Source organism: Neodiprion lecontei, chromosome 6 (assembly GCF_021901455.1).
Source record: "Neodiprion lecontei isolate iyNeoLeco1 chromosome 6, iyNeoLeco1.1, whole genome shotgun sequence".
Lineage (NCBI taxonomy): Eukaryota > Metazoa > Arthropoda > Insecta > Hymenoptera > Diprionidae > Neodiprion > Neodiprion lecontei.
Genome location: NC_060265.1, coordinates 13,704,097 through 13,732,080, shown reverse-complemented (window position 1 = coordinate 13,732,080; position 27,984 = coordinate 13,704,097). Strand labels below are relative to the sequence as shown.

Below are 27,984 nucleotides of genomic sequence, written 5' to 3'. Positions count from 1 at the left end.
AGCGTTTTTTAGTCTCGTCACAGCTAGTACCTTTGCGTCTTCTAGAAATCTCTCCATATCTTTATGTTTTAAATTGACGATGGATCCAGTTCGAATTCTCTCCTCGAAAGCTGATTCCAAATCTTCCCAGTGAACTCGATCGCTTCTTCTTACTTTCCGCGTACCTCCACCCGTTTTCTGAAGACGTTTGAATTTTTCCGTGAGCGCTTTCAAGAGTCCGATCGTTGTGATAATTCTCATCTTTTCTCCAATCGATGAAGCCTTTCGCAAAATTTTGTTCAGAAGCCTAATATTTTGGGTTCCCAATCGAATCCATTTTGCAATTTCTGCCGGCGCCGAGTTTTCAGATGAAATCTTGAACGCCGATTCCATAATATCGATCAATCTCAAACACTTCGCGGATTCCATCTTGAGCTTTTTCCTCACGTATACTTGACAAGTTGTGACTTAATGATCGTTTGCAGTGATGAGCGTTCTTTTTATAGGGCAGCTGTACGGATGCGCGCGCACCTTTTGGCATTCCAAGAGCGATGGTAACCCAACACCGCAGATCCATGGCTTTGAATGTACCGCGGCTATCGGTCGACCTTGCACGCTGGTCTTGACTGAACCCGTTCAAAATTCATCGTCGAGTTCACACGGCAGTTACAAGCCAAAAAAATGTCACGTGGTTGATATCAAACCGACATCCGAATAAGTGAAACACGATTCTCGGAACCATTAATTTTGGAATGTCACGTGGTTGATAACGTGGGAAGGAATGTGGGGGTGGTTGATGTTACACATCAGTGAAATTGGGAAAGGAATTCGGAGTGGTTAATGTTACACATCAGCAGTCATATCGTGGGAAAAGAATGCGGGACGGTAAAGAAGTTCTCCCCCCCCGCTGCGCCCTCTACCGTCGGCAGGCGAGCACTACAGACCTTCGGTACGGCAAACTGTGACGTCATCACGGGATTTTGACCTTCGATCGAACAACTGTCGGTAAGGTTGCACGGTTTTGACCTTCGGTACGGCAGACTGTGACGTCATCGCGAAAAAGGGTTCGAGTCTGGGCTGCGCGGAGCGTCTCGGCGGGCTGCGCGGAGCGGCTCGGTCGGTAAAGAAGGTGTTTGTACTCAGAACCCGCCTTGCTATACTACTTATTTATATTCAGTTATGTCTATTTGTGTTATGTGTGTATATATAAATATATGTGTATACATATATTATAATTTTTAATTCACTTTTAAAAAAAGAGAAATTTAAAAAAAAAAATTTTTTCACAATAAATAAATTTTTTCCAAAGAAAAATAATTATTGAAAAAATTCTTTATATTTCCAAATCATCTGCTCACATATCAATTAAAATAAAAATATCATTCATTAAGAAAATGCCATTTGATATACTTTATGAATTGTAGTTTGGAGCATCTGTACAATGGACTAGAAGTTATTATAAGTCTTAAAGAAGACATACAGATAAAAGAATGATTATCCATTCAATTTCATTTTTTAAATTTTTGAAAATTATTAATTTTTTAATCTAAGGAAAATGATTCATTTAAATTAGTTATTTTTTCCATTTCAATAAATCATTCAACTCAATCACCTCCATGTATATCTATCATATTAATGTATAATACATATATATATATATATATATATATATATATATATATATATATATATATATATTTATATATATATATATAGATATATAATGATGAAAATAAGTATTTATATTCAATTATGTCAATTTGTCTTATGTGTATATATATATATATTTCTATATATATATCATAATTTTTAATTTACTTTTCAAAAACGAGAAATTGTTAAAGAAAAAATTCTTCTCACGATAATTAAATTTTTTAATAATCAATATAATTATTCAAAAAATCCCGTATATTTTTGAATCATCTGCTCCCATAATAATTAAAATAAAAGTATTATTTATCAAGAAAATGCCATTTAATTCACTTCATGAATTGTAGTTTGGAGCATCTATACAATGGATTAGAACTTATTATAAGGTTCAAAGAAAACGTACAGATAGATAAATGATTATTCATTTTATTTTATATTTTTAATTTTCAAAAATCAGTTCATCTCTAATTCAAGCAAAATAATTTATTCAAATTAGTTATTTATTTCATTTTATTAAATTATTCAATTCAATTACCTTCATTTATATTCATTATGTTAATGTATCATATATATACATATATGTATATAATGATCAAAATAAGTATTTAATTATGTCATTTTGTGTTATGTGTGTATATGTTTATATATATATATATGATATTTAATACTGGTGTTTGGTGAGAGTCGGTTTGGATAAAACTGTTCGTAGTTACAATTAACGTTTATTACAGAGTAATCAAGTATAGATAAAGGTGCAAAATAAAAACGTTGTAATACAATAGGTGCGTGGAATAAATATACACGTGCTCAATACAATACACTCAGTTCCTGAGTCCCGTCCAATCGAAGACGATCCGGTCAGTTTTGACTCACTCGACAGACTACTTCTATCGTTCGCTTACAGTCGTTCATTACCTATGTATAAGACACATCTATACTTTTACACGCATTGTACATTTGTATATTTCTCATGATCTTCGCATATATCAACACCTCCTCTCAAAGTCATGAGATTACATGTTTTCATCATTTGACCCTGACATACCTAAATTACTCATACACTCATAATGTTTAATTTTTCCTAGGCCCTTTGTTAGCATGTCAGCGGGCATTTTTTCAGTTATTCAATGTTTAATACATATAATGCCGTCTCTACATGCATCTCTAATGAAGTGATGCCTAACATCAATATGCTTTGTTCTCGCGTGAAACGCCTCGCTCTCAGTAAGTCTTATTGCACTTAAATTATCGTTAAACATAGTAATACATTCACACGGAAAATCAAGACTTTCAAATAAACCGCACAAGTACATCGCCTCTTTTGTTGCTTCTGAGATAGCTATGTACTCCGCCTCAGTACTCGATTGTGCCGAGGTTCTTTGTTGACGCCCCTCCCAGCTTATTGGTGAGCCAGCTAAAACAAATGCGTAGTCAGAGTATGATCTACGATCATCAAGGAATGATCCCCAGCTAGCATCAACTAACCCGAATAATCCAAGTCCAGTTCGCTCATAAGCTAAACCACAGTCAAGCGTTCCTTTTAGATATCTCATTACGCGCTTTATCGCTTTCCAATGTGTTTCATCATAATTGTTATTGTACTGACTTAAATAGTTAACCGCGTATGATAAATCTGGTCTAGTAGTGACCGCTAAAAACATCAATGCTCCAATTGCACTTTGGTACGGATATTTAGACATAACTTTAGTATTTGGCTTCTTATTTTTTACCAACTCACAACCTACTTCGATTGGCGTAGTTGCTGGGTTACATAGACTTAAACCAAAACGCTCTAGCACTCTCTCAGCATACATTTTCTGATTTAAAAACACACCATGATTTTCATCACGTATAAACTCAATTCCTAAACATTGTTTCACTTTACCTAGGTCTTTCATCTCGAACTCTTTAGATAATTGTTCTTTAATTTCTAGTAACCAGTCATTGTCGTTCGTCGCAAACAGTAAATCATCGACGTACACTGTTATCAACATAATTTTCCCATTTCTACGTGCTATAAACAAGCATTGGTCTTGTATCATTGATTTAAAACCCAAAGACTTTAATTTATTTACTAGCTTTACATACGACCGTAAACCTGACTGTTTTAGACCATACAAAGACTTTTCTAATAAACATACACAATCTTTGATTTCACTTAAACCCTTTTTCCACTCTTTGGCGATCGCAACTACCGAACTCGTATACTCACTACTATTTTCGATTATTCTATCTATCACCTCACATAGCACTTCAGGAACTTCCATGTAGACGTCCCCTTCGAGTTCGCCGTTGAGGTAAGCAGTGCCGACATCCATCTGGTGAATATCAAGACCTAATTCTGCTGCAAGTGCCGCCAATATTCTAATCGACGTTGTTCTCACTACTGGGGAGAATGTTTCATAAAAGTCTTCCCCTGGCCGTTGAGAGCAACTTTTTGCTACCAGTCTAGCCTTCTTGATCTCTCCTGGAGTCGTATCTGTAATGCATAATACAAATCTGTTACCTATGACTTTTCTATTTATGGGTCGAGATGCCATTCTCCAAGTACGATTTTTAATTTGTGCCACCATCTTTTTCTCGATGGCTTTTCTCCATTCTTCAGCTTCTGGACCTTGCTCAGCTTCTTTCCAACTATAAGGTGCGTTCGTCGTCATGTTGACGAACACGTTATCACTCTCATGTGATTCTGAGTCTGTATTTTCTTCTTCGCTGTCCTCCTCGAAGCTTTCATGAGCGTCCTCCTCTGGATCTGGTTGACTTGAATACCCCTCTCGAGGTCTACCGGCTTTTCCAGTACGCATGATCCTCGGACGTCCTTGTGCTCTCTTCGACGGACCTACCAGTCTGTCCCATGAGAGTGTTGCTGCCCTTTTCTTTGGTATCTTTCTCTTTTGTCTTGTATCGGACTCTTGGTCTTCTGCGCGTACCTTTCGCGCCGCCCCTCTTACTGCCCTTGGGGTCCTTCTCAACTCTACTGTCGGTTCTTCTCGGCTTTCTTCGGTGTCGCTTCGTTCTTCTTCTCCTTCTTCACGGTTTTCTCCGCTATCACCTCGAGTCTCTTCATTATTACTCGGACTTCTAATATCCACTGTAATGTCGTCTCCGTCATCCTCTTCAAAAATTTCTTGATACTGATGTCCCGTACCTGACTCTGTCATGAATTTTACATCTCGACTTAATATTATTTTCTTCGCGGCTTTATTGAAGATTATGTAGGCTTTTGATTCGGTATCGTATCCAGTAAACATGCCTTCTATTGCTCAAGATTCAAACTTGCCTAGATTTGGGCTTTTATTCTTGACGAAGACTTTCGCGCCAAAAACTTGCATGGAGCTTACTGTCGGAGTTTTTCCCGTCCACTCGGTGAAAGGTACTCCACCATTTAGCGCTGAGGTTGGGCACCGGTTTCGTACGTAACAAGCCGTGTTTATGGCTTCTGCCCAAAAAGCTGGAGAACTACCTGCGTGGCGCATCATGTACCGCGCCATTTCCACCAAGGTCCTATTTTTTCGCTCGGCGATTCCATTCTGCTGTGGAGTGTAAGGAACCGTGAGCCGTATTTTAATACCATTTGACCTTAAAAACCGATCAAAATCTTGATTCACATATTCTAGTCCGTTATCTGACTGAAGAAACTTCACTTTATATCCGGTAAATGTTTCTGCTTCTGCCTTATACTTTTTAAAGACTTCTAGCACTTCACTTTTGTTCTTAATAAAATAAACTTCACACCACCGCGATTCATCGTCAATAAAAGTGACGAAATATTTTTTACCACCTATGGATACGTGTCGCATAGGTCCACATACATCCGTATGTACTATCTCTAATAGCTGGCGCGTGCGGTCTTTGTCGCCTAAAAGGAAAGGCTTACATGTAAGTTTTTCACGGGCACATACTTCACATTCAGACAACTTGTCACTATCATTAATTTTCAGACCTTCCACTAGTCTATTTTTTGACATTAATTTCAGATCGTGTTCATTTAGATGCCCGAGTTTTTCGTGCCAAATGTCAATCGCTTTCTTTGACGCACTATTCACTTCAACATTATTTATCGCGTCCCGAGATTGTCTAACATAGTACAAGTTTCCAATGCGATCAGCTCGCGTACACACTTTGTTTTCTTTATTAACAACAATTGCGTCTTTTTCACGAAAAATCACTTCATAGCCGCGATCCGTTATCGCCGACACTGACAATAAGTTCGTGCGTAAATCCGGTACGTACATTACACGAGTAATATCTATCTCACGTTTGTCGTGTCCTGTGTCCACTGGTAAACTCACCTTACCCACACCAATGATTCTCGTACTGTTGTTGTTCGCCAATCTCACTTCACTGTCCATACTTGAGTATTCTTGAAACATCTGTATTTCCTTGCACATATGACTCGTACAACCACTGTCTATGCACCACGAGTCACTTACACTTCGACTATAATTTGTCTCTTCACTCGTGCTCAGCATAAAAGTTTCTTTTGTCCCTTCATCGCAGTCTTGGGCTTGCTTCGCCCACTGGCGTCGTCTTTTATTTTTCTCCGGACAGTTTCTGGCTATATGCCCATGTTTATGACAACAATAGCACTCTGGTCCCTTCTATGGAGGTTTGTTACCTTTCTCTTGATGCTTATCCACATGATTTTCCCTCTTGGGCTGCGTGCGCCGTTCATACTGGTTCCGCCATTTCGTGTACATGGCACCGTGACTTGTTGGTTCAGTTTCTCGTCCCTCGAACTCCTCGAGTATTTTCACCTTCAGTATCTCCGTCGTCGGCAGCTCATCTCTGGACTCTATCGCAGTTCTAAACATGGGAAATGACGCTGGCAGGCTATACATTAAGGGGGGGGTAAGGTTAATTCGGTGAAAAAAAAGCATGTTTTTAAGATTTTTTTTTGGCAATACAGATGGTGTTAGTTTATTCAGGCAATCCATACATGATAATGTAACATTTGAACAATATTTCCCTAAATTTTCATTGCAAAATATCAAAAATTGAGCGACTGACGATGAATCTCCGGAGGCGCCTCGAGAAAAAGTTGTTTTGCGGTGCCCATCATAACTCGCAACCAAATCATGTGAAACGAAAAAATCAAAATGCATTTGTTAAAGGAGATGTTTGTCGAGGTATTCACGGGAGGATTTTTTTTTTTTTCGATTTTTCGATTTTTCGTAGCACTTGGAAGCCAAAAACCAGATTTTCGCTAAAAAAAACGTCTAATTTGTTGTTGTAAAATTGATAATTATTGAAAAAAAAAAAAAAGCTCCCGACAATACCTGGTGAATAATGTGAAAAAACACTGTGCAAAATTTCAAAACGATTGGTCCAGTAGATTTTTAGTTATGGTGGGCACGGACTCCAAAAATGACAAGTCTCAGAAAAACGCTTTAGAGTTTTGCGTACTGAAAAATTCAACATAAAATTCGATAATTTTTCTATACTCCCACAGAGTCGTCGATGCCAGGTCCGTAGAGCAAAAGGCTTCCATCAAGATGGTCTAGAGCATCTTTTTGCATTTGTCTACGCAAAACTCTTTCTTCTTTACTGTCACGCGCTGCTTGCTCCTCTGCTCTACTAATTCGCAACTCGTCAGCTTGTCGTGCCCATTCGTGAGAACTTGGCCCTGTCGGGATGTGCATCTCTTGCATAAAGGCCAGCAAGGCAAAAGAACCTTCATTGAAAGTACATGCAGCTACATGAGCTGCAATTTCAACGATTGTAGCGGTGCCACTGACAGACTTTGGCTAATTTTTCGGGGCATTTTTCGATGTACGAACACGAACGATAACAAAGTAACACTTTCGATGTACGAATTGAAGGAAAACAGAGTCAAAATTTTAGCGTCACTTGTTACTGCTCAGCACGGCGTACAGTGTTTAACTGATGTATATACCATGCCTCGAATATTCTTGACTCTACCTGAACAGACCCGTTTGGTTTTAATTGGGCCGGGTGAGCGCGTCGCGTAACTGTCGTCAGGTATAAAACCTCATCCCGGAGCAACGGACGCTTACTCATAACTTCTTCAATTTTGCTTCAATCGACTTGAAATTTTAACACAATATTCTTGACATATTGTGCAATCAATTAAAAAAACAAAAAAAAATTAAAAAAAAAAAAAATTTAATACCTTACCCCCCCCTTAACACAATTGCTAATACCTCGTCATTTATTTTTAGACCAATCTCTGAAAGTTCCTTCACTGCATCACTGAAGTCTGTTACATGTTTTCGAAGATCCCCACCCTCAGGCAATTTAGTTAGGATGATCCTTTTCAATAGGGATGCTTTCCTTGCTGGGCCTTTCGACTGATGTAGACTCTGCAGTTTTTCCCAAAGCTTACGTGCTGATCCCAGGCCATCCACCACTGCGTAATTACTCTTGCAAATCGACAACATAATTTTAGCCTCTGCTTTTGAATCAGCTTTTACCCACTTACTATAATTTTGTGCCGTTAACGCGGGTCTCACTGTATTCGGACCTTCTATGTGATCCCAGAGGTCTGCTTCTTTAAGCACCGACCTCATCTGAACCTTCCACGTGTTATAATTCTCACCAACTAGGGTCTCAATATGAAACGTTGACGCCATATTCATCATCGTGCTTCTTCCACAATCCAGTGACAATCGACGATCCACCCGCTGGTACTTTACTTTTCCGCACTCTCTTACTTGAGTAAACTTTTACACTACACTCCCGAACAGCGAAAGAGCACACCAGAATGATCTAGACGCGTCAGCTGGGCCCATAATCTGATATTTAATACTGGTGTTTGGTGAGAGTAGGTTTGGATAAAACTGTTCGTAGTTACAATTAACGTTTATTACAGAGTAATCAAGTAACGATAAAGGTGCAAAATAAAAACGTTGTAATACAATAGGTGCGGGGAATAAATATACACGTGCTCAATACAATACACTCAGTTCCTGAGTCCCGTCTAATCCAAGACGACCCGGTCAGTTTTGACTCACTCGACAGACTACTTCTATCGTTCGCTTACAGTCGTTTATTACCTATGTATAAGTGACATCTATACTTTCACACGCATTGTACATTTGTATATTTCTCATGATCTTCGCGTATATCAACAATATATATGTATATAATATTTTGTTTCAAAAATTTTTCTTTTTTCAGAAGTAATTCAAAAATTATTATATGTATAAATATATATATAAACATATATACATATGATAATTTTTGACTTTTTGACCTTTTGACCAATATATGTATATGTATATATATATATATATATGTATATATATATATATGTATATATATATATATATATATATATATATATATATATATATATATATATATATATATATATATATATATGTATATGTCGGAGTATCACAAATCTTGTTTAATAATTCCATTTTAAAATGTATTTAGTGAATGAGAGGATGTGTCTTTCGAAATCAAACTCTCTATGAGTCCACCGTATCAAGCGTCAAGCGTTATAAGCAAGCTATGAGTATAGCTGAATAACGAAATCTCAGCAACAAACAAATGGTTTGTTTATAACAACGCTTGGACGAAATCGACAGTCACGGTAATTAGCTAGAGAGCATACCAGACGTGTCGGGGTCGTCACGCTAAATATGAATAATCAACGCCTAAAAGAACACTTTACATCCTCTCCGCCTTACTGAGGCTTTACGTCAACACATAAATTATAATTTTTAACTCACTTTTAGAAAAAAAAAAATTTTGAAAAAAAAATTTTATTCAAATTAAATAAATTTTTTAAAAATAAATATAGTTATCAAAAACTCCTATATATTTTTCAATTATTTGCTCTCATATTAATTAAAATGAAAATATTGTTCATTAAGAAAATGCCATTGAATATACTTTATGAATTATAGTTTGGAGCATCTATACAATGGATTAAAACTTATCATGAGAAAGGAAACATACAGATGAATGAGTAATTATTCATTTGGTTTCATATTTTTAATTTTCAAAAATTAATCATTCTTCAATTTAAGAAAAATGATTCATTTAAATAAGTTTTTTTTTTTTTCATTCAATCATTCAACCTAATTACCTCCATTCATATTCATTATTTTAATTTATAATATACATATATATATATATATATATATATATATATATATATATATATATATATATATATATATATATATATATATATATATATAATAATGAAAATGAGTATTTATATTTAATTATGTCAATTTGTGTTTTGTGTATATATATATATATATATATATATATATATGATTATTTTTAATTTACTTTTGAGAAAAGAGAAATTTTTGAAAAAAAAATTTTTTTCACAATAAATAAATTTTTTAATAATCAATAGAATTATTAGGAAAATCCTATATATTTCTTAATTATCTGCTCACATATTAATCACAATAAGAATATTTTTCATTGAGAAAATGCCATTTAATATACTTTATGGATTGTAGTTTGAAGCATCTGTACAATGGATTAGAACTCATTATAGGGTTTAAAGAAGACATACAGATAGATGAATGATTATTTACTGAATTTCATATTTTTAACTTTCAAAAATTAATTTATTCAAATTAGTTATTTTTTTTAATTATTAAATTATTCAACTCAATTACCTCCATTTATGTCTATTATATTAATGTATAATATATATATATATATAATATATATATTATTATATATTTATATTATATATATTATATCTTATAATTTTCGATGATGAAATTAGTCGAAAAGCCGGTCAGGAGAAGACGTTTAATGATTTATAAAACGTGAGTAAAAAATCGACGTTTCGGCCGGGCCCTGCCGACCATCCTCAGGATAAACTTCTATAATGATTAACAAAAGGAATGCTTCAAAAACAAAATCGGATTTAAAGCATGGAGATACGTTCATACTAATACATGTTGTTGCAAAAATAGGTGAAAAATTAAGAAATTACACGCACATGTCTGAGTGACAGTTTTAGGTTAAGCGTCGAGTTTTGACGGAAGGTTAAAGAGAGTAAAAATACGTTAATAAGAATGAATTATGGTGGAAAGAGTGCTTAATAAGAATGTGGAGTTAGATATGAGAAGGAGATAAGTTAAATTTGAAACAGATTACTCACAAAAATTGACGACCAGTACATGCTTAGGTGTTGCTAATAGTTCAGCATTTCGGACGGAAGTGAAGGTTAGCGGGAATCGATCCGTAAATCTATGTTGATCACGTGTGATATTGATCTATGTTCGAATGTCATGGACTTCAAAGGCAGGTGACCAATCGGGGCCACGGGCGCCAAAATTTTTAAAAACAAGATTATGAAAACTAGAGAATGTTAGAGTATAAGTGGCTCAGATGTTCAATGTCAGTACGTTTGTTAACAGAGTTCCTTTTGTTCTTAAAGATATGAATCATTTCCCTAATGATACGTTTATACCAGTTCGGTTCTGTAGCTAGGGTTATAGAGTTGTTAAAATCGAAATGATGCCTCAGACTAAGGGAGTGTTCTGCTGAAGCGCATCTATCAGTGACATGGCATTTAATATTAGAGCGATGGCCAGAAATTCTATTTTTTAGGTGTTGTGACGTTTGTCCAATATAACTTTTGCTACAGTCTTGACATGGTATTTTATATACACAGTTAATTTTCTCTAAATTAGGAGTTACAGATTTCAGATGAGAAAACAGAGACAGTTTGGTAGTATTAGATATTCTAAAAGTAATTTCAATTTCCTCGTCATTAAGAATTTTTTTGATTTGGCTAGATAGATTTTCAATATACGGTATAGCGATAGAGTTTTTAAATTTATCCTTAACATCAGTTGGATTGTTGGAGTCTAAATTCCAATCAATCGAGTTGTACATTTTATCTACTCTATACTTTTGGATATCATTAATGAATTTTAAGGGGTAGCCATTAGATATGAGAGTTGTTTCGACAAGTTTTAAATTTTTTTCAAGAAATTGAGGGTTTGAGATTCTAAGGCAGCGATCGAATAAGGATATGGCGACAGATTTTTTATGTTTAATGGGATGATATGAATTAAAGTAAATGTATCTCCCTGACCAGGTTGGTTTGTGATGCCAATCTAAAATTATAGTGTTGTTTTGGTTAATAACCATAGTGTCGAGAAAACTGATTTTACCATCTTTTTCCAACTCAGAGGTGAACTGTATACGTGGGTGAAAATTGTTGAATTTAGTTAGAAGGGTTGTAGGTTTTCCTTCTTGACACACGTTATAATATCGTCTACGTATCGATAGTAAAAAGGGAGGCTAAAAGGAAGATGTGAAATAATTTTATTTTTAAAATGTTCAAGTACTAAATTCGCTACTACTGGGCTAATTGGTGAGCCCATTGCTACGCCAAAAATTTGTTGGTAGAATTTATCTTTGTAAGCGAAATAGCATGAATCTAAACAAAGTTTAGTGGCTGCGAGGAATTCTTTTTTATTAATGTTGGTGTGGGGTTTCAAGTTAGGCCAGTTTTTACTGATTATAGATATTGCTAAATTGGTTGGAATGTTGGTAAACAGTGATTTGACATCTAAGGATACTAACAGGTGTTCAGGAGGAATAGGTGTTTTCCTGATTTTGTTTACAAAGGACCAAGTGTCCTTGATGTGATAGTTGGATGTACCTGTTATGTTAGATAGAACACACGAGCAAAATCTTGAAATTTTGTAGGTGGGGGAATTGATGTTACAAACAATTGGTCTGAAAGGTACATTTTCTTTATGAATTTTAGGTAGAAAATATATTTTGGGAGGAAGAGAGTTGAAAGTTTTTAGGTTTTTAGCAGAATTGGAATTTATACATTTTTTCTGTTGCCATAGGCTTATCATATCATTGACTTGTTTTTGTATTTTCAAGGTGAGATCACGAGAGATAAGAGTATAAGTACTAGAATCATTAAGAATATCTTGGCATTTTTGTTCAAACTCCATCTTGTCCATGACGACTGTAATGTTGCCTTTGTCGGCATCTGTGACCACTGGGTGGTTATTTTATTTTAAAAATTCTTTGGTTTGTTCTACTTTGGAAGTTATTTGATATTGAGATTTGGGAGGATGTTTGTCAAGTTTGTTGCCAATGAGTTGGCTAATATTTGATCTTACTTTATCTTTGGTGATTCCACTTTTGTTGAAGAGAGCTAATTCTACGCTACTTACAATATTATCAATAGGTAACTTTAAATTATTATATGGTAAACCATGATTCGGACCGAGTGATAAGGTATCCTTAATTTCAGAAGGTAACTTTGTCTTAGATAAGTTAACTAACCAATTGTTAGTGTGAAATTCTTTAGGACTTTGTATAGACTTAAGTTTGTTTAATTTTTTAATATTATCAGTCTTAATGGCATTAAATAAACGATTGGCCTTCTCTATATCCAAGTTGAAATTTTTATAATCTAAGTTGGTAAATTGGTTTGAAAAGAAAATGTTAATATTATGATTTAGTTCATGGATTAAAAGCCTTTCCTGTCGATAAAAGGTTTTAATTTCGAGCGATAGACACTTGTGTTGTAGGAAGCGTACTGCTTTGATGAAGGTTTTTTCCCTTGTTAAATGTTGTAGGTTTTTGATTTTAAATTTTAAAAAGTTTGGAATAATGCCAAATTGACGGCATTTAAGAAGGAAAACTTTACGGTTTTTGATATGCGCTAGTTTCTTCCGGTAGTTCCAGATCTTCTTTGTTTGTGAGTGATTTGTAGAGGAAGGTGATCTCAGATTAAATGTGCGGTATGAAGAAAAATCACGGTGGTACGAGACGTCCACGAAGCCGTTTCGATGCATTGAATTTATGAAGGAAGTTCGTGACCAGGAGGTAGATTGAAGATGATGAAATTAGTCGAAAAGCCGGTCAGGAGAAGACGTTTAATGATTTATAAAACGTGAGTAAAAAATCGTCGTTTCGGCCGGGCCCTGCCGACCATCCTCAGGATAAATTTCTATAATGATTAACAAAGGGAATGCTTCAAAAACAAAATCGGATTGAAAGCATGGAGATACGTTCATACTAATACATGTTGTTGCAAAAATAGGTGAAAAATTAAGAAATTACACGCACATGTCTGAGTGACAGTTTTAGATTAAGCGTCGAGTTTTGACGGAAGGTTAAAGAGAGTAAAAATACCTTAATAAGAATGAATTATGGTGGAAAGAGTGCTTAATAAGAATGTGGAGTTAGATATGAGAAGGAGATAAGTTAAATTTGAAACAGATTACTCACAAAAATCGATCCGTAAATCTATGTTGATCACGTGTGATATTGATCTATGTTCGAATGTCGTGGACTTCAAAGGCAGGTGAAATGTTAAGGACAAATATAAAAACTCTATCTCTATACCGTACATTAAAAATCTGTCTAGCCAAATCAAAAGAATTCTGAATGACGAGGGTATTGAAATTACTTTTAGAATATCTAATACTACCAAACTTTCCCTGTTTTCTCATCTTAAGTCTGTAACTCCTAATTTAGAGAAAATTAACTGTGTATACAAAATACCATGTCAAGGCTGTAGCAAAAGTTATATTGGACAAACGTCACAACACCTAAAAAATAGAATTTCTGGCCATCGCTCTAATATTAAATGCCATATCACTGATAGATGCGCTTCAGCAGAAAACTCCCTTAGTCTGGGGCATCATTTCGATTTTAACAACTCTATAACCCTAGCTACAGAACCGAACTGGTATGAACGTATCATTAAGGAAATGATTCATATCTTTAAGAACAAAAGGAACTCTGTTAACAAACGTACTGACATTGAACATCTGAGCCACTTATACTCTAACATTCTCTAGTTTTGATAATCTTGTTTTCAAAAATTTTGGCGCCCGTGGCCCCGATTGGTCACCTGCCTTTGAAGTCCATAACATTCGAACATAGATCAATAGCACACGTGATCAACATAGATTTACGGATCGATTCCCGCTAACCTTCACTTCCGTCCGAAATGCTGAACTATTAGCAACACCTAAGCATGTACTGGTCATCAATTTTTGTGAGTAATCTGTTTCAAATTTAACTTATCTCCTTCTCATATCTAACTCCACATTCTTATTAAGCACTCTTTCCACCATAATTCATTCTTATTAACGTATTTTTACTCTCTTTAACCTTCCGTCAAAACTCGACGCTTAACCTAAAACTGTCACTCAGCCATGTGCGTGTAATTTCTTAATTTTTCACCTATTTTTGCAACAACATGTATTAGTATGAACGTATCTCCATGCTTTAAATCCGATTTTGTTTTTGAAGCATTCCTTTTGTTAATCATTATAGAAATTTATCCTGAGGATGGTCGGCAGGGCCCGGCCGAAACGTCGATTTTTTACTCACGTTTTATAAATCATTAAACGTCTTCTCCTGACCGGCTTTTCGACTAATTTCATCATCTTCAATCTACCTCCTGGTCACGAACTTCCTTCATAAAAATCTTATAATTTTCAATTTACTTCTGAAAAAAGAGAAATTTCTGAAGAAAAAATTTTTTCCACGATATTCAAATTTTTTAATAATAAATATAATAATTCAAAAAATCCTGCATGTTTTCGAATTATCTGCTCACCTATTAATTGAAATATGAATATTATTCATTAAGAAAATGCCATGTAATATACTTTATGAATTGTAGTTTGGAGCATCCATACAATGGGTTAGAATTCATTTCAGGGTTTAAAAAAAACATACAGATGGATAAATGATTATTTGTTCAATTTCATATTTTTAATTTTTCAAAATTAATTATTCTTCCATTGGAGAAAAATAATTTATTTAAATTAGTTATTTTTTTCATTTCATTCAATTATTTAACTTAATTACCTCCATTCATATTCATTATATTAATGCATAATATAAATATATATATAATGATAAAAATAAGTATGGGCTATTCCGCGTCAACCGGATCAGTCATCTCTCAGATATTTTTTTAATTTGGCATGTGGATTGTGTAGGGGGAGTTAGATTTTTGTGCCAAAGCGCGAATCTCATAATGCAAAATTCGATTTTTTATTAACAATAACAAATTAGACTCCCATTTTTTTCAAAAATCCATAACTTTGGCAAAAAATTAGATACAATACATTTTTTTTTTTCAAATTACGCGGAAAGCTCCATAGAATTTAAAAAAAAATACGAAATGGTAAAAAAAAGTTGTTATCAATTGTTTATTCAACAATTAATTTTTCAAAGATTTTTAAAACAGTGACTGACACGATCAAAAAATTTTTTTAAAATTCTGACATGTTTCTTAAACTGTACTACAACCTGTGAATTAATTCCAGAGGGGTGTTTTTCTTCGTTTCCGAGTTAAAAATCATTAAAGGTGTCGATGCGCATGAAATTGCGGCGCGCCGAGTCTCTACGTAATGGCGGGCGGCCGGTTGCCGTCCACCGCTACCCCGCGGTGGCGTCGCAGCGTTATTTTAAAGTCATTTTCACGATGTAGGACATGATTGAAGAATCTGAAAAAAATACTGTACCTTCACAAGGCTTGCTCAAAGCGATAAGTGAAGTTTGAAGAATGTGTTTTTATTTTAAAATAAGTAGCAAGTTATGTAATTATTATCATTTATGTGCACTCTCATGGTGTGTAACCGTTATTTTGAATCTCTGTAATAAAACGGTGAAAAACACATTCCTGAAACTTCACTTATCGCTTTGAGCAGGCCCTGTGAAGGTACAGTATTTTTTTCAGATTCTTCAATCATGTCCTACATCGTGAAAATGACTCTAAAATAACGCTGCGACGCCGCCGCGGGGTAGCGGTGGACGGCAATCGGCCGCCCGCCATTACGTAGAGACTCGGCGCGCCGCAATTTCACGCGCATCGACACCTTTAATGATTTTTAACTCGAAAACGAAGAAAAACACCCCTCTGGAATTGATTCACAGGTTGTAGTACAGTTCAAGGAACATGTCAGAATTTTAAAAAAATTTTTTGATCGTGTCAGTCACTGTTTTAAAAATCTTTGAAAAATTAATTGTTAAATAAACAATTGATAACAACTTTTTTTTACCATTTCGTATTTTTTTTTGAATTCTATGGAGCTTTTCACGTAATTTGAAAAAAAAAATATATTGTATCTAATTTTTTGCCAAAGTTATGAATTTTTGAAAAAAATGGGAGTCTAATTTGTTATTGTTAATAAAAAATCGAATTTTGCATTATGAGATTCGCGCTTTGGCACAAAAATCTAACTCCCCCTACACAATCCACATGCCAAATTGAAAAAATATCTGAGAGATGACTGATCCGGTTGACGCGGAATAGCCCGTATTTGTATTTAATTATGTCAATTTGTGTTATATGTATATACATATATGTATATACATATTATAATTTTTAATTTACTTTTAAAAAAAGAGAAATCCAAAAAAAAAAAATTTTCCACAATAATTAAATTTTTTAAAAATAAATATAATTATCAAAAAAATCCTATATATTTTTCAATTATCTGCTCACATATTAATTAAAATAAAAATATTCTCCATCAATAAAATGCCATTCAATATACTTTATTAATTGTAGTTTAGAGCATCTGGACAATGGATTAGAACTTATTATAAGGTTTAAAGAAAACACACAGACAGATAAATGATTATTTATTTAATTTTATATTTTTAATTTTCGAAAATTAATTATTCTTCAATTTAAGAAAAATAATTTATTTACATTAGTTTTTTTCTTTATTTTATTAAATTATTCAACCTTATTACCTCGATTTATATTCATTATACTAATGTATATAATATATATATATACATAGATATTTAATATAAAATATATAGATATATATATGTATAAAAAAGATAAGCTAATTAAGCTAATGGGTTCATATCTCATAGATAAAAATTTCAATATTTTACTTTTTATATAAAATGCCTGAAAACGGGTTATTCTGATAGAATAAATTATGTAATATTATAATTACTTTCATAGTTAATATAAATTATTATAAATTTTAATGATAAATTTAATTTTTTTTCTAAAAATTCATTCAATTAGTTAGTTCAAATAAATATTCTTAATCAATATTCACTTTTGGTATTTTAATTACTATTTATTCTTCGTCATGAATTGGTGCTTGAATAGGTATGGAAGTAAATTTATTGTCATTTATTGCTTTATTAATAAATAGTAATAATAAATCATTCAAATTTTCTAATTCTTCAATGATATATTATATTATTCGAGTTGGGGCTTATTTTTTTTTATTGATAAGAATTTCAATTACAAAAATGAATTTAATTTTCATGAATATAAATTTTTTTATGATTTTATTACAAATTAGATTAATTTTAAAGTCAGGTGCTAGTCTATCTTATTGTTGATTGTTAAAGATTAGCAATAATATGAGATGAAAAAATTGTTTTTTTATTTTAACTGTTCAAAAAATTGCTCCATTATTCATTTTAATCAATATTAATAATAGATTGATTATTTATATATAAATAATATTATCTGGATTTATAGGTTTATTATTGGGATTAAATCAAACATCATTAAAATTGATTATAGCTTATTCTTCTATTAATCATACGTCTAGGATATTTATGTCAATAATAATTGATTTCTATATTTCATTAATTTATTCAATGATTCATTCTCTAAATATTCAATAATTTGTATTTTTTTTAGTCATTCTAATATAAATTATTTGAATCAAGTTCATAAGTTCAATAATATAAGTTATTTTATGAAGTTTTTAGTTATAATAATATTTATATCGATAGCTGGTATTCCTCCTATATTTGGGTTTATCCCAAAGTTTCTTTTTTTTATTTTAATAGTAAATAATAAATTTTTTATTGAAAGTTTGATATTTATTATTTTTACATTAACTACACTTCTCGCAAAAATTAAGGGAACAACGAAATTTTCGAAATTTTTAGGTGATTTTCAACAGGCTGTATTTCAGTGAAAAATGGTCGTACAAGAAATAAAAAAACAAAGCTTTTGAAGCTTGAAGACTCTAGTTTTTGAATTTTTTGATAAAAAATTTTTCGAAGCACTATTAACCATGCAATCTTTGGATAAAGCACGAAGAAAAAATTTTCAAAATTTTTTACATTTTTTTTTTCACTCTACGGGCATGGAAAAATTTTTCCAAGCTAAACCAATGCATAGGTCGCATAGCTTGTTTATTCAGCTTCAAGATGCTTTTTTTTAAACCTCGATACGATCATTTGTCTTCGAGATATCGAATTTTGAATGCGAAAGGATCCTTTTTCACTCAACTGTTGATATCTCTGGAACTACTGGTCGCACAGCGAGCCGAAGGGCAGTTTCTTTTTCTGCAGAAAATTTCCTACAAAAATCTGTCAAGGTTGATGTCAAAAAAAAAATTTTTTCCACCTGTAGCGTTAACGTGAAAAAAGAGCAAAAAAATGCCATTTTGCCTTTTTTTGGATAATCGACTGTATCTTCGTCAATATTGGGGGGAAAGCATAGGTTAGGAGAAAATTTCACAGCCTAATGTACCCCAAATGTCCCTCTAAATCGGTAGATCGATCGGTTCAGCGGTTTTCCTGGACCGATTGATTGAAATTTTGAAAAAATTAAGGGAACAAGGTTTTTGTTTCTTAAGGAATTTTTGGATAATCGACTGTATCTTCGTCAATATTGGGGGGAAAGCTTAGGTTGGAAGAAAATTTTACAGCCTAATGTACCCCAAAGGTCCCCCTTAATCGGTAGATTGATCGGTTCAGCGGTTTTCCTGGACCGATTGATTGAAATTTTGAAAAAATCAAGGGAACAAGGTTTTTGTTTCTTAAGGGACCTTGTTCTCTTGATTTTTTCAAAATTTCAATCAATCGGTCCAGGAAAACCGCTGAACCGATCGATCCACCGATTTAGAGGGACATTTGTGGTACATGAGGCTGTAAAATTTTCTTCTAGACTATGCTTTCCCCCCAATATTGACGAAGATACAGTCGATTATCCAAAAAAAGGCAAATTGGCATTTTTTTGCTCTTTTTTCACGTTAACGCGACAGGTGAAAAAAATTTTTTTTTTGACATTAACCTTGACAGATTTTTGTAGGAAATTTTCTGCAGAAAAAGAAACTGCCCTTCGGCTCGCTGTGCGACCAGTAGTTCCAGAGATATCGGCAGTTGAGTGAAAAAGGATCCTTTGGCATTCAAAATTCAATATCTCGAAGACAAATGGTGGTATCGAGGTTTGAAGAAATGCATCTTGAAGCTGAATAAACAGGCTATGCGATCTATGCATTGTTTTAGCTGAGAAAAATTTTTCCATGCCCGTAGAGCGAAAAGAAAAAGGTGAGAAATTTTGAAAATTTTTTCTTCGTGCTTTATCCAAGGATTGCATGGTTAATAGTGCTTTGAAAAATTTTTAACCAATAAATTGAAAAACAAGAGTCTTCAAGCTTTAGAAGCTTGGTTTTTTAATTTCTTGTACGACCATTTTTCACTGAAATACAGCCTGTTGAAAATCACCAAAAAATTTCGAAAATTTTGTTGTTCCCTTAATTCTTGCGAAAAGTGTATTTTATTTTCTTATATTAATTTAATATTACCTACTACATTATATTTAAAAGTGATATTTAAATTAAATTTGAATAATTTTATATTTAATTTTCATTTTTTCATAACTAGGGACTTCGCCCCTGCGCGCTTCGCGCGCCAACCCCATTTCGGCGCTACGCGCCTCGGGCACTCGGAGCTGCGCGCCTCGTTGTTCGGCGCTTCGCGCCTCACTATTTCCTTACGCATTGTCTAGTAGACAGGCGAATTCCTTCATGTTGATTTGATGACAAGTCTGCACTTGCTGTCCACTTCAATTCCTTCTGTGCTTACTTTTCTTTTTTTCATCAATCGAAGCTTCCATTCGTTGATTCAAAATTGGTGTTCCTTCTCTATTGATATCGATCTATCTCCTTGACTTGCTGAATTATTTTTGCTACCGCTCTGCCCGTTATTCTCCAAAATCACCTTCTTGATATTATTTTTTTCTTTATATTTGTGTTGCTGTTCACTCCGCAAAACACCTCTTTCTCTTGTGGTTAACATAGATCCTGGTCGTCCTCTTGCCTGGTTATAGGAATATTTGTTTATTATTATTCTCTGGCTTATTTAGTTATTCGCACTTACAATTTTATTTCCCTTTTTCTTTTGTGATACGTCCGACCATCCACCGTCTCCATCGCCTTGTCTGCTGGTTGAAACTCCTCCTTTCTCCATTGTCATCGTAAATCCTGGCTGTCCTTTTGACTGTTTGGTGATATATTTAGATTTACTATTATTTGATTGTTACTTTTCATACTTATTACTCACTATCTGAATTTTATTTTGGTACTGCAAGATATCAAAGTGTCTACTGTCTCCGTCGCCGGTGAAGAGTAGCGAGAATTGTGTTACGTGGGGGTGAGGGTGTACTGAGCGGTGGTAGTTAATGATTAATTGAATAATAAAGCTCCCACGTAACGACAATGAATAATTATTAAAACTAAGAGAAGACCTACCTTTCGATAAGCCGGTAATTTGTAGGATCGTGTTGCTTTAGTCCTGTACAGGTCTGTGAGGTTTGTTTAAATTGTTGAGGCAATTTTATAATAAAGAAAGTGGGAAGAAGGTCGTTCAAAATAAATGTTTAATATGATTTAACTGGTAAAAGATGAAGTATATTCTGTTTCGATTTGGTTATTGAAATGTCTGGTAACAATCAATGGTGATAATGATATATGAGCCGAAAATAACAATTTATAAAGTGTTCAAGTTCATACAAATCGTGTGTTATAGTATTCTAAAGGATATTATTATTTGGTACCAGGAACATCTACTCTGAACGATGGTTAACTAGCTGGTCGTGATTATTGTATTATATCTCTCTTTTTAGATTATCTTGAATCAATTATATATATATAATGGTTAAGTCTTATTCGTTAATTCTTGGAAACAATAAGTACGATTTAATTGGGGGTAGTGAAGCTAGCCACCACTTCTAGACTTGATTTTGAATGAAAATTACTGAAGTAGATTTTGATTATAAAGGTGGAACAAGAATTCGTTTAATTTCGAAGATTAACACTCGGATTGACTTAGCTTTAGGTGAATCGGTCGACGAGATTGAGAGCCATCGGATCGTGTCGGTCTGCGTCGGTAGAATGCTGGACCAGGGGCCTCACCTCAAGTTTGGAAGAGTTGATCAATCGAACGGTGTTGAACGTCGGTCACTTAGTCTTTTAGATTTGGAATTATATTTAAGATTACCTGATTCGATTGAATCAGGGCCGAACTCAATTTAATTATGGAAAATGGAATATCATTAAAATGTCTATTCACAGAAAAGACGAAAACGTAGAAGAAAGTGAGTCTCTTGCAGCTAATAGAATAACTGAATGCTCGAATTTGACGAATTAGCGCGAGACTTTAGGCCGGTCACAACTAAGATTTTCCGAACGCTACTATTGCTCGAGAGGGCTAATCCGGGTTTACGTCCACGCACTTCGCGACTTGACAGACGTAAGACATGGCTGCTTGGGCCAGAGGGTATTAATAGGGAAAAATCTGCAGTTGCAATAAGTTGCAACAGTAATTAGCCAATTAAGTGCGGGGGCGACCTCCCGGTGTCCAAATCTACACGGTCAGCGTTAGTTCGCGCCATTCAACGATGTTCCGACGATTCTCAATCTCGTCACTTATACGTACAAGATGTTAACAGAAGGTATCTTAAGATAATTCTCACGCATTCATCCACACATCTTAACAAATAATCTATTTTAATTTGGTGGTTCCAAAGGTAGTGGTTTATCCTAATGATTGATGATAATTTTGACTTAAAAAGAGAGATATTCCCGGGCTGAGCGCCGCTGTTACTAGGTCAGTAATTTTATAGCGCGATTCCTGGTGTCAGCAAATAAGATACAATGTCAGCGGATGCCGAGGACTGTACGTGACCCCATTAGAATATGAGATTGTTATGAAATAATTAAAGAAATGAAATGAAATGGAATTTTGAAAAAGGTACGCCAAGGCGGTACGTCGGGGCGTAACAATTGTGTTTCATTTTGTGATCCGATCCGGTGTGGATGAATTTGTTCTTCGCGATACACGATCAAACATATCTCAAAAATGTCCGCAGCTGCATATATTGCATTTTTATTCATATGTGATTTGTAATCACCAGGTGACCTAATCACAGCACCGTTTGACTCATTACCTGTAATAAAACCCGCAAACGTAGACCAATTATCCACTATATTTGAAACGATACTCAGTCTCACCTCTACGTGTCGATCTTGAGTGCCGTTTACACAATACGCCAACGCGCGAAAAAGACAATTTCCGTCGGGAATCATCTTGATAATTTTCGTTTGCATGTTCATTTTTTGCGCGTCAGAAACAGATACCTATAAAGATATTTGTCAAAGACTGTCAAAGACTGTCATAAACAGCCGATGACAGCTGTCAAAGGGTTTGCTAGATGCTTTTTGTTTTGTTTTCGGGATCTCACCCCACCGCCAACTTCATGCATATACTATTGTTATTATAATCTTTTTTTACTCTTGTTATTATAATCTTTTTCTACGTTCATTTGTTTGAAACTTTTTTATTAGATAGAGAGATTATTTTATTCAATGTTTTTATTATATTGATAACTTATTTTATTTTATTATATTCTAATAATTAATTTTCAAAAATTTTGATAATTTTTATAATTTTGAATTTGCAATTTAATGTTATATATTTAACTATAAAATTAAGATTTTAGGTTAAATAAACTAATAACCTTCAAAGTTTTAAATAAAAATTTTGTATTTAAATCTTATTTATTGATGATAGAATTAAACTATTCCTAAAGATTTCAAAAATCTTTGTGCTTATTACACTAAATAATATATATATATTGTAATTTTTATTTATTTTTTATTAAAGTTTGATTTTGGTTTTTATATGATTATTATTATTTTTTTTGCATGTATTTTTTCAATCAATTGAAAATATTTTTTTTGCAGCATTTAATTTTAATAATTAAAGAAATTTAGAAATGTTAATAATATAAAAAGTATAGACAAAAAAATTGTGCCAGCAGTAGCGGTTAAACGTTTTATACAAATTAAAATTTTTAATCAATAAATTGTATCAATTTATTTATGTTTAATTGAAAAGAATTTTATGGTGGATTAAAATTTTTTGATTATATATATATATTTTTTATATATATATTTATATATTTATATATACTTTAACCAATATTTTTTTTTTATGTTTGAGGGTAAAACGATAGAACGATAATTGGTTACCCTACGGCGCAGTCACTAACCTGAAGAATTGGATAGAGAGAGAGGTGATAAGAGAGAAAGATACGATTGTTGGGCGCCAGACGCACATGCGTCAAAAATAGATAATTAGAGAAAAAGACAAAGGTAACGGTAAAGGTAATAGATAAAGATAAGGTCAGGTTCTACGACGGTTTTGCACGGTTTGCTCAGATAGACAAGATAATGGTAGAGGGGCGGAGTCGAATCCAATAGATAAAATAAGAAACAGGTGAAGCAGGACTAATATCAAATATATTAAGCGAGAAGCGATAAGTTTAATGACAAGCAAGTAGCTGAAGAGATTGAGATACAATTATGATAAATGCGATAATTAACAATAGTTACAGCCAGAGAAAAGCTAAGCGAGAGAGTTAACAAATAACGGAACGTTTTCCGAATAAGCGGGAAATATGCGCAAGCTCGCGATACTAAAGGTAATGATTAACCCGGTTTTAAGATAGATAGGCAGAACAGAAAAGATATACTGTACTTAAATTAAGCGGTAAGCAAATAAATCATAAAATATGAGAAGCGATTATAACACATGCGAAATACAACAATTGTAATAGTTATCACATTACCAGAATGATCAGAAATAGGCAGACAGGGAATTATGAATTACAAGGTAAATTCAAGCGACAGGTCAAGTAGAAAATTATCATAAGATATAGAGAATAACAGATACTACGTAGCCTCTAGTTTGCGGTAAGTGCGAGAGAAAGAGAGATAATATTCGGTACGATAAAAGGCAATTCAAAATAAGACGAACAATATTCAAGATAATTAATATGCAACATACGGCAAACCAAAGAGACTGCGGACAGCTACGATCAGCGATGTTAGCGAAGAAAATAATGAAAAAGATGTTATGCGATACGGCACAATACTCCAATGTCAAATGAACGACGAGCAGGACCGCCCAGCGATATAAGATCGCTCCCGCGGTACACTCACTAAGATACGATAATCAACGATAATAGGTAAAGAGACAGATAGAAACTAATCAGAGAAAATATAACAAAATCGCAATGCTCAGTAGCTAAGATAAAAATTGATCCTTCAACGGAACGCGCTGCTAGACAGCGATATTAGACACTCAAATATTCCAGTAGAGAAAGATAATAAAATAAAGCAATAGTCACTACAATGCGTAAGTAATAGTCAATCAGTCGCGAAGTTACTTGCAATAAGACAGAGAAAGGGACAAGATAAGAGATAAGAGAGAATAAGGTACGAGCCCAGGTGGCTCAAACAGACCAACTGCAAGATAAAGAGAAAAGATACGAGCCCAATTGGCTCAAGCAGACCAACTGCAAGGTAAAGAGAGAAAGAGATAAAGGTAAAGGTACGATATATTGCAAGTAATCTCGCGGCTTCACAAAATAGAAAAGGAACCTCACTTACGTAAAAGAAGATATAACAGGTATTAGCGAATGCGGTATAATAGCGAGAACTAAGTATGGTGATAGCAGTAATGGCACTAAATATGACGATAGCACGTCGTTGCGATTCAGGAACTGAACGTAGAGTGACGAGGTGAGCGATGATCCTGATTTTCGTCGAGCTGCTGTCACGTGATTCTTCCTCAAATTTGCGGTATTTCAATTGGACCAGCAGGTCGCGTGGGCCTGGTCCACGAGTAGGCGGCGATAATCCCTCGCCGCTTGTTTTTCTTTTCCCTCGACGACAGGTATCGAGGTATCGGGACGTCGGAAGGTGGTTAGAGATGTTTTCCTTCAGCTATGCGGTATCGTTGGTGAGAAGGGGGGGTCGTACTGCTCATGTGTTGCCATATTGAGGTGTGCGGCAATAGTACGTCACCGGTCCTTCGGACTTGCGACCGACTGTAACTCACTCCTTGCTTTACTGGTACTCCCCGTTGTAGCTATTTCGTCGGCGCTGCATCCCGGCCCTCGCTCATTGAAGCCCTCATACCGGAACGATCTGGTGGTGATGGCCCTCAACCCGGATCCCCACACTAGATCCACCAGATCCCCGTGGTCAGCATATCATTAGCCTATTCCACGCCGCAGTCCTTCGATAGGACGGTTCGTGAAGAGAAAACCGTCCTCTATTGGATAGTCAACGACTTAGTAGATGTTAGGGTCGGTTCAGCTCCAGGCTGATAAGTATCGTCGACGGGAGGCTTTGTTGTGTTTTTGACGCACAGCCCTGTACGCCACCTAACGATGCATCCGAGCGGTAGAAGCATTCATTCGTGGTTCGGCTCCTGGCCGATAAGTCTCAAATAGTTGGAGGTGCTGTTTGTGCATCACGTACGACCCTGTTCGACAACTAGATAGGCATCCATCGGGAGTGGTTTCAGCGGTATTCGTTCGTCTGTAGTCGGTTGTGGTCGATGTTGAGCTGGTACGTGACCCCTATCAGGCAGTGTCCTAGTATCTTGACGCGAAGGTCTCGCGGATGGTTCTCGTAGAGCATTACAGAATTAGAAAATAGCATACCATCAGCTTAGTAGAGAGAATTCAACTTAAAGATAATTAGTCGTTCATTTTTGGAGTATTGGCCTCAGACGTGCTTTCGTTATTTTTAGCGATATCTGCACCTAGGGGAATGCGATAATTAACAAAGTGACGGGGTACAAAATACCACGTCACAATACATATATATAAATATATATACATTATTTTATGAAATCTAAAATTTAATCTAGGATTAGATACCCTATTATTTCAGATGTTGATATTATATTTCAATAATTAATAGTTATGTTCTTCAAAATTACAAAAATTGGCTGTATTCAAAACGAATTAGGGGAATTTGTTTATAAAACGATAATCCGCGATAAATCTTACTTTAATAATTGAGTTTATTTATTTCCGTTGACAGAATATTTTTTTTAAATTCATAATTTTCATTAAATTTTATAGAAATTTTATTTCAGATCAAGATGTAGCTTATATTAAAGTTTAAATGAATTACAATAAAAATTTTATTTTTGATATTAAATTGAAATATTCATTCAAAATTGGACTTAATAGTAAAATTTAAAATTATATCTATTTGAATTAAAAATTAAATATGTACAAATTGCCCGTCACTCTCATTATAAAATGGGATAAGTCGTAACAAAGTAAATATACTGGAAAGTGTATTTAGAATTCAAATTATTTCGAAGGATTTTTTTATTTACAATAAATTAAATAGTTGTTCAATTCAACTTAATTTGAAATTAATAAATTACATTTTTTATATTTAAAATTTTTTTATCAATAAAAATAATTTTATTGAATTTATAATTTTAGTATTGTTGAAGGAAAAAATAATTTAAATTATAGTTTAATTGTATATTGATAGGAATTTGAAATATTTTAAGAAATAAAATTTTTTAAAAAGTATATTTTATTTATTGTACCTTTTGTATCAGGGTTAATTGAAAAAATAATATAAATTAATATTTCTCTCGAATTGAAAAGATCTATTTAATTTTAAATTATTTTTAATGTTCAATAATTATTTTCAATTTTCAAATAGAAATAAAATGTTTTTTTGTTTTTTAAGTTATCTAGTTTTTTGATAAATGAATTTGATTTGAATATTATTATTAATTATTTCAATCAATAAAAATAATTGTTTTTGATATAAAAGTTTTAAGGGATTAGCTTTAATTCTTAATTTTATAATTGATTTTAAATTATATAATTATATTTTAGGCTTAGAATTAGTCTTAATTTGAAAATTGTAATAATTTTATGAAATCATATATATATATATATATATATATTATTTATAAATTTTAGTTTTAATTTAATTTTTGAGTTAAAAAGCTTAAATTTTATTAGAGGACGAGAAGACCCTATAGAGTTTTACACTTATATTCATTTTATTAATTAATTTATCATTATGAAATTAATATAATTATTTTGTTGGGGTGATAATTAAATTTAATGAACTTTTTATTTTGTCTCACATTATTAATGAATTTTTGATCCTATATTTCAGATTATTAGATTAAATTACCTTAGGGATAACAGCGTTATTTTTTTTAAAGTTCTTATTGACATAAAAAATCGCGACCTCGATGTTGGATTAAAATTTATTTTTGGTGTAGAAGCTT

General features: G+C 33.6%; 2 long non-coding RNA genes across 3 annotated transcripts in view; both read left to right on the top strand.

Annotated features, from left to right (window-relative positions):
• Positions 1 to 27,984, top strand: part of LOC124295017 — a 28,709-nt gene that overhangs the window by 596 nt on the left and 129 nt on the right. The gene's annotated exons all lie outside the window — the stretch shown is intronic.
• On the top strand, positions 173 to 27,984 carry LOC124295018. Of its 2 annotated transcripts, XR_006904920.1 has the most exons (3): positions 173 to 223; positions 814 to 815; positions 27,878 to 27,984. It is a non-coding gene; the product is annotated as an uncharacterized LOC124295018 (long non-coding RNA). The 2 variants fall into 2 exon arrangements; XR_006904919.1 differs by lacking the exon at positions 814 to 815.